Here is a 12,163-nt window from a genome sequence, read left to right as displayed (position 1 = left end):
ATCACCAGGGTCACCCATCCCCCCACCCCCTCCCCTCTAAAACCCTCAGTTTGTTTTTTGGAGTCCATAGTCTATCATGGTTCGTCTCCCCCTCTGATTCCCCCACTTCATTTTTCCCTTCCTTCTCCTAATGTCCTCCGTGATATTCCTTATGTTCCACAAATAAGTGAAACCATATGATAATTGACTTTCTCTGCTTGACTTATTTCACTTAGCATAATCTCCTCCAGTCCCATCCATGTTGATGCAAAAGTTGGGTATTCATCCTTTCTGATGGCTGAGTAATATTCCATTGTATATATGGACCACATCTTCGTTATCCATTCATCTGTTGAAGGGCATCTCAGCTCTTTCCACAGTTTGGCTATTGTGGACATTGCTGCTATGAACATTGGGGTGCATATGGCCCTTCTTTTCACCACATCTGAGACTTCAGGGTAAATACACAGTAGTGCAATTGCTGAGTCACAGGATAGCTCTATTTTTAAATTTTTGAGGACCCTCCACACTGTTTTCCAAAGTGGCTGTACCAACTTGCATTCCCACCAACAGTGTAAAAGGGTTCCCCTTTCTCTACAGCCTTTCCAGTGATTGTTGTTTCTTGCCTTGTCAATTTTTGCCATTCTAACTGGTGTAAGGTGGTATCTCAGTGTGGTTTTGATTTGAATTTCCCTGATGGCTAATGATGATGAACATTTTTTTCATGTGTCTGTTAGCCATTTGTGTGTCTTCTTTTGAGAAGTGCTGGTTCATGTCTTCTGCCTATTTTTTGACTTGATTATTTGTTTTTTGGGTGTTGAGTTTGAGAAGTTCTTTATAGATCTTGGATATCAGCCCTTTGTCTGTAGTGTCCTTTGCAAAAATCTTCTCCCATTCCGTGGGTTGCCTCTTTGTTTTGTTTACTGTTTCCTTTGCTGTGCAGAAAGTTTTTATCTTGATGAAGTCCCAAAAGTTCATTTTTGTTTTGTTTCCCTTGCCTTTGGAGACGTGTCTTGAAAGAAGTTGCTGTGGCCGATGTCAAAGAGGTTACTGCCTATGTTCTCTTCTAGGATTTTTATGGATTCTTGTCTCACATTGAGGTCTTTCACCCATTTTGAATTTATCTTTGTGTATCGTGTTAAGAGAATGGTTGAGTTTCATTCTTCTGTCTTTAGCTGTCCAATTTCCCAGCACCATTTATTGAAGAGACTGTCTTTTTTCCATTGCATATTATTTCCTGCTTTGTTAAAGATTATTTGACCATAGTGTTGAGGGTCCATATCTGGGCTCTCTATTCTGTTCCATTGGTCTATGTGTCTGTTTTTGTGCCAGTAACATGCTGTCTTAGTGATCACAGCTTTGTAATATAGCCTGAAATCAGGCAACATGATGCCCCCACGTTTTTTTGTTTTTTTTTTCAACATTTCCTTGGCGATTTGGGGTCTTTTCTGATTCCATACAAATTTTAGGATTGTTTGTCCCAGCACTTTGAAAAATGCCATTGGTATTTTGATCAGGATGGAGTTGAAGGTACAGATTGCTCTGGGCAGCATAGACATTTTAACAATGTTTGTTCTTCTGATCCATGAACATGGAGTGTTTTTCTATCTTTTTGTGTCTTCTTCAATTTCTTTCATGAGTGTTCTGTAGTTCCTAGAGTATAGATCCTTTACCTGTTTAGTTAGGTTTATTCCAAGGTATCTCATGGTTTTTGGTGCTATTGTAAATGGAATCGATTCTCTAATTTCTCTTTCTACAGTTACATTGTTAGTGTATAAGAAAGCAACAGATTTCTGTGCATTGATTTTGTATCCTGCCACTTTACTGAATTGCTGTATGAGTTCTAGTCATTTGGGGGTGGAGTCTTTTGGGTTTTCCACATAAAGTATCATGTCATCTGTGAAGAGAGAGAGTTTGACTTCTTTGCCAATTTGAATACCTTTATTTCTTTTTGTTTTTTGATTGCTGTTGCTAGGACTTCTAGTACTATGTTGAACAGTAGTGGTGAGAGTAGGCATTCTTGACGTGTTCCTGATCTTAAGGACAAGGCTCTCAATTTTCCCATTGAGAATGATATTCACTGTGGGTTTTTCATAGATGGATTTTATGAAATTGAGGAATGTTCCCTCTATTCCTATACTCTGAAGAGTTTTAATCAGGAAAGGATGCTGTATTTTGTCAAATGCTTTTTCTGCATCAACTGAGAGGACCATATGGTTCTCTCTCCTCTTATTAATGCGTTCTGTCACATTGATTGATTTGCGAACGTTGAACTACCCTTGCATCCCAGAGATAAATCTCGCTTGGTCATGGTGGGTGATCCTTTTAATGTACTGTTGGATCCTATTAGCTAGGATCTTGTTGAGAATTTTGGCATCCATATTCATCAAGGATATCAGTCTGAAATTCTCCTTTTTGACAGGGTCTTTGCCTGGTTTGGGGATCAAGGTAGTGCTGGCCTCATAAAATGAGTCTGGAAGCTTTCCTTCTGTTTCTATTTTTGGAAACAGCTTCAGTAGAATAGGTATTATTTCTTCTTTGAATGTTTGGTAGAATTCCCCAGGGAATCCATCAGGCCCTGGACTCTAGTTTTTTGGGAAGTTTTTGATCACCGCTTCCATCTTGTTAGTGGTTATTGGTCTATTCAGGTTGTCAGTTTCTTCCTGTTTCAGTCTTGGTAGTTTATAGTTTTCCTGGAAGGCATCCATTTCTTCCAGGTTGCTTAATTTATTGGCATATAGTTGTTGATAATAATTTCTAATAATTGTTTCTATTTCCTTGGTGTTAGTTGTGATCTCTCCCTTTTCATTCATAATTTTATTAATTTGGGTCCTTTCTCTTTTCTTTTGGATAAGTTTGGCCAGTGGTTTATCGATCTTATTAATTCTTTCAAAGAACCAGCTTCTAGTTTCCTTGATCTGCTCTACTGTATTTCTAGTTTCTAATTCATTGATCTCTGCTCTAATCTTAATTATTTCTCTTCTAATGCATGGCTTAGGTATCATTTTTTTGTTTTTTCTCCAGTTCTTTAAGGTGTAAAATTAGTTGGTGAATTCAGGATTTTTCTATTTCTTTTAGTGAGGCTTGGATGGCTATGTATTTCCTCCTTAGGACCGCCTTTGCAGTATCCCATAGGTTTTGGACTAATGTGTTTTCGTTCTCAGTGGTTTCCATGAATTGTTTAAGTTCTTCTTTGATTTCCTGGTTGATCCAAACATTATTAAACAGAGTGGTCTTTAGCTTCCAAGTGTTTGAATTTCTTCCAAATTTTTTCTTGTGATTGAGTTCCAGTTTTAAAGCATTATGGTCTGAGAATATGCAGGGAATAATTTCAGTCTTTTGGTATTGGTTGAGACCTGATTTGTGACCCAGTATGTGGTCTATTCTTGAGAAAGTTCCATGTGCACTCAAGAAGAATGAGTATTCTGTTGTTTTAGGGTGGAATGTTCTGTATTTATCTATGAGGTCCATCTGGTCCAGTGTGTCATTCAAAGCTCTTGTTTCTTTGTTGATTTTCTGCTTAGATGATCTGTCTATTGCTGAGAGTGGAATATTGAGGTCTCCTACAATTAATGTATTATTATCAATATGACTCTTTATTTTGGTTAACAGTTGGCTTAGGTAGTTTGCTGCTCCCATGTTGGGGGCATAGATATTTATAATTGTTAGATCTTGTTGAATAGATCCTTTAAGAATGATATAGTGTCCTCTGTGTCTTTAACTACAGTCTTTAGCTTAAAATCTAATTTGTCTGATATGAGAATTGCTACCCCAGCTTTCTTTTGAGGTCCGCTGGCATGGAAGATGGATCTCTATCCCTTCACTTTCAGTCTGGATATATCTTTAGGTTCAAAATGCGTCTCTTGTAGACAGCATATGGATGGGTCCTGTTTTTTTATCCAATCTGCAACCCTTTGCCATTTTATGGGAGCATTTAGGCCGTTCACATTGAGAGTGATTATTGAAAGATATGATTTTATTGTCATCATTTTGCCTGTGAAGTCCTTGTTTCTATAGATTGTCTCTGTAAATTTCTGTTCTATCTCACTCTTGGGGTCTTTCTCCTTTTATAGAACCCCCCTTAATATTTCTTGCAGGGCTGGCTTAGTGGTCACTTATTCTTTTAGTTTCTACCGGTCCTAGCTCTGCATCTCTCCATCCGTTCTAAATGACAGCCTTGCTGGATAAAGTATTCTTGGCTGCATGTTCTTCTCATTTAGTACCCTGAATATGTCTTGCCAGCCCTTTCTGGCTTGCCAGGTCTCTATGGATAGGTCTTATGTTATTCTGATGTTCCTCCCTCTGTACGTAAGGAATCTCTTCCCCCTAACTGCCCTTAAGATGGTTTCCTTGGTTCTAAGATTTGTGAGTTTTACTGTTACGTGCCAGAGCATTGGTCTGTTCTCCTTGATCTTGGGAGGGGTCCTCTCTGCCTCTAGGACACAAATGTTTGTTTCATTCCCCAGATTAGGGAAGTTCTCAGCTACGATTTGCTCAAATATATCTTCTAGTCCTCTCTCTCCACCCCCTCAGGGATCCCAATAATTCTGACATTGGAATGTTTCATGGCGTCACTTATTTCTCTAATTCTATTTTCATCGATTTTAAGCTGTTTCTCCCAGGTCTCCTCCTGTTCCTTCTTTTCTATCAGTTTGTCTTCTAGATCACTAATTCATTCTTCTGCCTCGTTTACCCTAGCTGTCACAGTATCTAGATTAGATTGGATCTCATTGATAGCATTTTTAAGTCCTGCCAGATCAGCTCTCATTTCTGCCCTTAGAGACTCTATGTTGCCATTAATCAATTTCTCCATTCTAGCTATTGTCTTCATAACTGTTACCCTGAAGTCTATTTTTAACACCTTGCTTATATCTATATCGATTTGTAAATCTGTGGCAGAATTCACAGCCTCTGAGGCTTTCCTATTTTGGGCGTTCCTCCTCTTAGTCACTCTGTTGAGGGGTGGTTGAGGGAATGTACAGAGTCCAAATTATTGACCACAACCCAGGCAAGATGTACCTGTTTTATAGGGACCTTAGGGTTGTCGGCCTCTTGTTTTCCCAGCCTGTCTTCTGGGGGAGGGGCCTGCTGTGCTGTTACTCAGGCAACCCTGTTTGGGCAGAGTTGCCCTGCCCCCTGTGGGGAGGGATGGGCTCAGTGAAAAGTGTTTTTTTTGAGCTTTTATTCTCCAGCGACTTTCCCTGGTGACTTTCCGTGTCTCTACCAAGAGTCAGAGCAGAAGTGACTGTTTCCAAACCTCTGCCTCAGAACAGGGAGATCGCAGTCTGTTCTTTAGTGAGCTCTCCAGTCCCCACTCTCTCCACTTCTGTCTATGCTGCTAAAACCGCAGTGTCCTGGGTTGTGCACCCCTCAGCAGTGCTCCCAGCCCTTGCTTACAGGTCGGGGCTCATCTCTGCCCTTTGTGCTTCTAGAACCGCCAGCCACCCCCAGTTCGTACGCGCGTGACCTTAGCGCTCGGAGTGTCAGTCCAGGGGGCTGCCCTAAAGTCCTTTCCCCACTGCTACCGGTCTGTGAGTCTGTGCCCGGTCCCCAGCGTGGGAGGCTTTTGCGCTCCTGTGTTATTTCACCTTCCTGGCTCAAGTGCTTATGGCAGCTCCCTCCCCCTTCCATTCATTGTCTTTTTTTTTTAAGATTTTTTTTTTTTTTTAAATTTGACACAGAGAGAGAGAGCACAAGCAGGGAGAGTAGCAGGCAGAGGGAGAGGGAGAAGCAGGCTCCCCACCGAGCAAGGAGCCCGATGCGGGGCTCGATCTCAGGACCCCGGGATCATGACCCCATCTGAAGGCTGTCGCCCAACTAACTGAGCCACCCAGGCCCCCCCCCATTTATCTTCTGATATCTGCCTGCGGAATCACGGCTCCCTGCTTCATACCTCAAAACCAACTGCAGGCAATATTCTGTAGAGATCCAGATCTATCTTCTTACATCTCAGGCTGATTTCATGGGTGTTCAGAGTGGTCTGGTAGATATCCAGCTCAATTCAGGGGACTGGTTGAAATAGGGTCCCCTACTCCTCCACCATCTTTGCCCTCCCCCCCAATTTTTCTAACTTTAAAGGTCTATGAAATTGATATACATTGGTTATACAGTTTTTTCTCTGAAAATTAAAAAGAAATACAATGGAGAAAAGCCAAGAAAACTTTATTTTTTCAATGTGCTTCTGCCCAGAGTTGGTAGCCTCTGGTATCTTTCAGGGATTTTTCTATACAGAAGAATATTTAAGTTGATATTAAAAACTTTATAACAGAATTGATAGTGAAATAAGTTACCAAAGAAACAATTACTCATTCAGTCAACATTTTTCCATCTGTTCAAAAATGTTTATTAAGCACATACCATGGAAATATTCCACATTAAAGAAAGTTGAGGGGTGCCTGGGTGGCTCAGTCAAGTAAACAGCTGCCTTCAGCTCAGGTCATGATCCTAGGGTCCTGGGATCGAGCCCTGTATGTGCTCCCTGCTCAGTGGGGAGTCAGCTTCTCCCTCTCCCTCTGCCCCTCCCCCAGCTCGTGCTCTCTCACTCTTTCTCTCTCAAATGAATAAATAAAAGAAAGTTGAGAGACATGACAACTAGGAGCAACCACTGACCATAGACTGGGTCCCCTACTAGAGAAAACCTTCACTGGAAGGGGAAAAAATGCCAGAAAGAGTTACTAGGTCAGCTAACAAAACTGGATTATGGATGGCGCATTGTATTCTATCAGTGTAAATTTACAACCTGGATCACTGTCCTGTGGTTACATAAGAGAATATTCTATTCCTGGGAAATACATGCTAAAGTACTTGTGGATAAAGTGCCATGATGTATGTAACTTACTCTCAAATGGTTCAGAAAAATATGGATATATGGGGAGAGAGAATATGCACAAATAAAAATCTAAAAAGTTAAAAATAGGTAAATCTGGATAAAAGGTAAATTGGGTGTTCTTTGTACTATTTTGTTTTTGTAATTTTAAAACTTTTAAGTTGCTTCCAAATAAAAGAACTTCTTAAAGATTTATTTATTTATTTATTTATTTATTTATTTATTTATTTATTTGACAGAGAGAGCGAGCACAAGCAGGGGGAGCAGCAGGCAGAGGGAGAAGCAGGTTCCCTGCTAAGCAAGGAGCCTGATGCAGGGCTTAATCCCAGGACCCTGGGATCATGACTTGAGCCGAAGGTAGACGCTTAACCAACTGAGCCACCCAGGCGTCCCCAAATAAAAAAAAACTTTTTAAATTAAAAACAAAAATAGTGTTTCAAGTCTGCAGATCTCTAATGACAAACTTCCTTGGTGGGTTATCTCTAGTGACCTTCATGTTGACTCTGAAGTCAGAAAGGTGGATCCTGGCGTCTTAGCTGTGTACTCAGACCTGGTGCAGAGGGTAAGTGCATGTCTGGGAAAGGACAATGTGTGTGGCATGCCATCATTAAGCAAGTGATTGGCCATGATTTAAATCCAAAGTGTAAACAATTTGAGTATTCTTAGAAGTTGTATAGAGTTATATGTGTCTTCTCTTACTTGGCATAAACTGGAATTTTCTTTTTTTTTTAATTTGCTGTAAAAGACACTTGAGTGTTAGTAGGTTTTTTTTTTTTTTAAGATTTTATTTATCTAAGAGAGAGAGTGAGAGAGAGAACGAGTGGGGAGGGGCAGAGGAAAAGCAGAGGGAGAAGCAGGCTCCCCACTGAGCAGGACCCTGGGATCATGACCTGAGGTGAAGGCAGACGTTTAACTGACTGAGCCACCCAGGTGCCCCTACACCAGAATTTTCTTAAGTGTATCCTGTGGAATACCAGTTTCTCTAGAAGCTTTTAAATTAAGGGGTAAGTTCTATGATCAAAAGCATCTGGGAAATGTAGTATATGGTATATAAATAACCTATTTTTTCTGTCATCCATTGTTTTTGAAACTTTTTTTATAAGTGAACTAAAATTTTTTTTTTCCTACTGTATGTTTTAACATTAGCATTAGGATTCTGTGGAACCACTTTGAGAAATCATGCTTCCAGCAGGAAACAGAGAAGCAATCTGAAGATACCTTAATAAAGAAAAGATTTACAAAGTGTGGGTAGAATATATAGAGATCATGTGATTTATTGTGCTACCCCAGGGCTAGCCAATAGGGAGACACCACACTACTTCCACAGGGGCAGGGGAGGAAGCAATTACCAGCACTCATAGAGGGAGAGCTACAGTAGGCAGGACCTCCTGATAGGAGTTGTGGGCTCTGGGTGAGCTATGAATGTAGCCAGTCTATGGTGACCCCTTCTTTGCTTTGATCACCTGCTGGTGCTTTTCTTTGGCTAAACCCAGTGGGAAACCAGAGGGTCAGTGAGCCAGTTGACTGTATGGACGGTCAACCTCTTGAGGCACAGAAAAGTGTAGAACGTATAGACCTGGAGGGACAAACAGCTGATAATCCACCATATAAATAATTAAGAACTGATTATGTTGGAAGAGTAAACCAGCTTTTATTCCTAATAACTTTTAAACTGTCACTGGAAGAGATGAACTGAATTACCTGTGAATAAATAAATAGTACCCAAGGCAGGTTTTCCTCAATGTTTCCCTTTTCTTTTTGTACTTTGGAGAACAGAGAAGGAGAAAAGACTTAATTTCTACAGCCTGATTATTGTGGAACAAAGTTGGGGTACCACTGCCTCTCAGTAATGGGAAATGATAAGAGAGGGTTTTTATTGTTGTTCAGTCAGACCAAATTTCAGCCCTGAGTGTTTTTACTACTTGTAATTGTTACATGTTCAAAAAGCACAGCAAAGCTAAAACAGTAAGAGACCCTGAATTTGAGTGGTAGTAGCAAGATTATTGGCTGCCTGCAAAGTTCATTCTTTCCTTAGTCCATAGTAATGACATTACAGTCAGTTACCTGATGAATAGGAGTGATTGCCTCTTCTGGACTGGAGCTTTTTTGGAGAATAGCAATTCTTCCTCCATTTCGTTTCTTCTTGCTCAGTGCAGATGATAACAAGACCATAGGGAAGCCACAGAATGGAAGGAACTTTGGTTTCTGAATCAAGGCACAGAGAAAGCCTGCCTGCTGACCTGAACACCTGTTCTGAACAATTATATAAACAAGAAATAAACTTCTGTTGTGTTCAAGCCATTATGTGTTAATAATTATTAATATAATAATAATAATAAATATATTCAAAGTGCTATATTGAACACAGTTTTTCTTAGGTGACTCCAAAGGTGTTTTGGGATTGCGGTTCCTTATATGAACCATTCTGAACATTAATTATCATCATACTTTGAATTTATAGAAGTAACAAGTAGTAGAAATTTCTAGTTGCTAGAACCTTGCTATGTTACCTTTTACATTCCCTATTTTCAATAGTTTAAAGATGCTCTCAATCTTGAAGAATAACTACTGGTGAAAATCAACCTCTTGCAGGGTCTTCAATTAAATTATCAGTGATCACTTTCTTTTTTAAACTGTAAGATATCAGGGGGCACCTGGGTGGCTCGGTCGGTTAAGCATCTGACTTCAGCTCAGGTCATGATCCCAGGGTCCTGGGATCAAGCTCTACATCGGGCTTCTCCCTTTGCTGCTCCCCCTGTGTGTGCTCTCTCTCTTTCTCTCTGTCAAATAAATAAATAAAATCTAAAAAAAATTACAATGTCAGTCTCAGAGGAAAAGACTATCTCTTCTCTTTCTTTATTTTCCACTATACCATCAAATGCTCAAAGCTCATATATGATTCTCTGTCAAATTCAGGAGGCATTATTACAATATGGAAAGCAAAATTATTGTTTAAAAATGCTTCTGGGGATAGAAGAAACATAGTTTTTCAAAGGCACATTTTCCCATTATAACTTTTTTAAAAAGATTTTATTTATTTATTTATTTGAGAGCGAGAGAGAGAGAGAGAGAGACAGAGAGTATGAGCATGAGAGAGGGGGACGGGCAGAGGGAGAGAGAGAAGCAGGCTCCCTGTTGAGCAGGGAGCCCGATGCGGGGCTCGATTCCAGGACCGTGAGATCATGACCTGAGCCGAAAGCAGATGCTTAACCGACTGAGCCACCCAGGTGCCCCCCATTATAACTTCTTGGAGCTATTCTCCTTCTATAGAATTTGAAAATTGCTGGTTTAAAAAATGTAAGCAAAGCTTCACGGGAGGAGTTTATGCACAGAGGCCAGCTACTTTTAACTCATTTTGTAGTTTTCTGGGCTGAGGAAACTTCTATGAGAATGTTTCTTATGTATCTGAGAAAACTCCCTGAATCAATGAGTTCCATTTCAGAATCTGGTCTGAGTCAATGATATGGACAGAGGCATTTCACTTTGGCATCTGAGTGACTTAGCAGAATGCCATCCATATTCTGATACTGCAGCTCATCTATGGGTTTCTACTGTCTAATATAAACACAGAGGCCAGAATGACAGTAATAAAATGTAAACCAGACTGTTGCTGTTCCTCTGCCCAGAACCATCCACTTGCTTTCCCTCTCATCCAGAGTAAAAGCCAAAGTCTACATAATGACCTGTCCTCTCATTCTGTTCTTTCCATTCACTGCTTTCTGGCCAGGTGCTTTGTTGATAGTGCAGGCCAGCTGTCTGGTTCCTCTGGCCCCTCTTTCTGGAGTACTCTTGCCCCATATTGCCACCAACTTTCACCAACTTCAGGTCTGTCTTTACTCTGTGTGACCTTTTCAGTAAGCCCTTATCTGACCGCCTTATTATTATTATTATTATTATTTAAGATTTTATTTACTTGGGGGAGAGAGAGAGAAAGCACAGAGGGAGAGGGAGAAGCAGACCCTCTCTGAGCAGGGAGCTGGATGCGGGGCTCAATATCAGGACCCAGGGATCATGACCTGAAGATGCTTAACCGACGGAGCCACCCAGGTGCCCCCGATCACCTTATTTAAAAGTAGACTTTTCGGGGCGCCTGGGTGGCTCAGTTGGTTAAGCGACTGCCTTCAGCTCAGGTCATGATCCCAGAGTCCCAGGATCGAGTCCCACGTCGGGCTCCCTGCTCAGCAGGGAGTCTGCTTCTCCCTCTGACCCTCCCCCCTCTCATGCTCTCTGTCTCTCATTCTCTCTCTCGCAAATAAATAAAATCTTAAAAAAAAAAAAAATTAAAAAAAAAAGTAGACTTTTCATTTAAAATATTTAATGGAAATCTTTACTGAGATAACTGTCTTCACATGCAATTGCAAGAAATAAAACAATGAGATCGCATAGACCTTTTCTCCCAGGGGTAACATTTTGCATAACTATAATACAATAGCACAGCCAGCAGAATGTCACTATTGACATTGATACAATCTACTGATCTTGTTTGGATTTTCCATTTCATTTTTTAAAGTATAATTTATTTTTTTTCTGTGGCACTTCTTACCATCCAGTGTTTTCTATTTTACTTATTCTGTTGATTGTCTCATTCTATTTCACTAGAATATAAGTTCCAGGAGGGTGGAATTTTTGGTGTTTTGTTCCCATTGCTATTTCAAAACCTGGAACAGAGTCTGGCAGAGTGGGTACTTATACTTTTTCTTTTTTTCCTGTAAGGACACCAGCTTGCCTCACTTGGCCCACTCAGAACATTGCAGGCGGCCATGAGACCCAGGTGTCTGTTTATTTTTTTTTTTAATTTAAATTCTAGTTAACATATAATATAGTATTGATTTCAGGAGTAGAATTTACTGATTCATCACTTACATATAACACCGAGTACTCATCCCAACAAATGCCCTCCTTCATACCCGTCACCCATCTAGCCCATCCCCCTGCCCACCTCCCCTCAGTTTGTTCCCTGTAGTTAAGAGCCTCTAATGGTTTGCCTCCCTCTCTGTTTTTATCTTATTTTATTTTCCTTCCCTTCCCCTATGTTCATCTGTTTTGTTTCTTAAATTCCACATGTGAGTGAAATCATATGATATTTGTCTTTCTCTGGGTACTTATACCCAGAGAAAGGGTTAGTGAATGGGTTAGTGAATGAATAGTATAGTCTCACACACTGGACTCTGCATGAGAGATGGATCCCGTGCAGTGAACACCTGGGCCTGTCTTTGATAGATGCAGTGATACCATATTTAAAGAGGAGTAAGTGAGAGAAGTTCTGTTGGTTAGCTGTAATGTAAGCTCTTTAGTCCAAAAAGAGCCAAAGAAGCCTTCACTTTTCTGCCCTAAAAGGTTCCTTTCTCTACTTAAACT

This window comes from Mirounga angustirostris, unplaced genomic scaffold (genome assembly GCF_029215605.1).
Source record: "Mirounga angustirostris isolate CCGP_5_RB_7025 unplaced genomic scaffold, mMirAng1.0.hap1 SCAF_9, whole genome shotgun sequence".
Taxonomy (NCBI): domain Eukaryota; kingdom Metazoa; phylum Chordata; class Mammalia; order Carnivora; family Phocidae; genus Mirounga; species Mirounga angustirostris.
Note: the sequence above shows the minus strand (reverse complement) of the source record.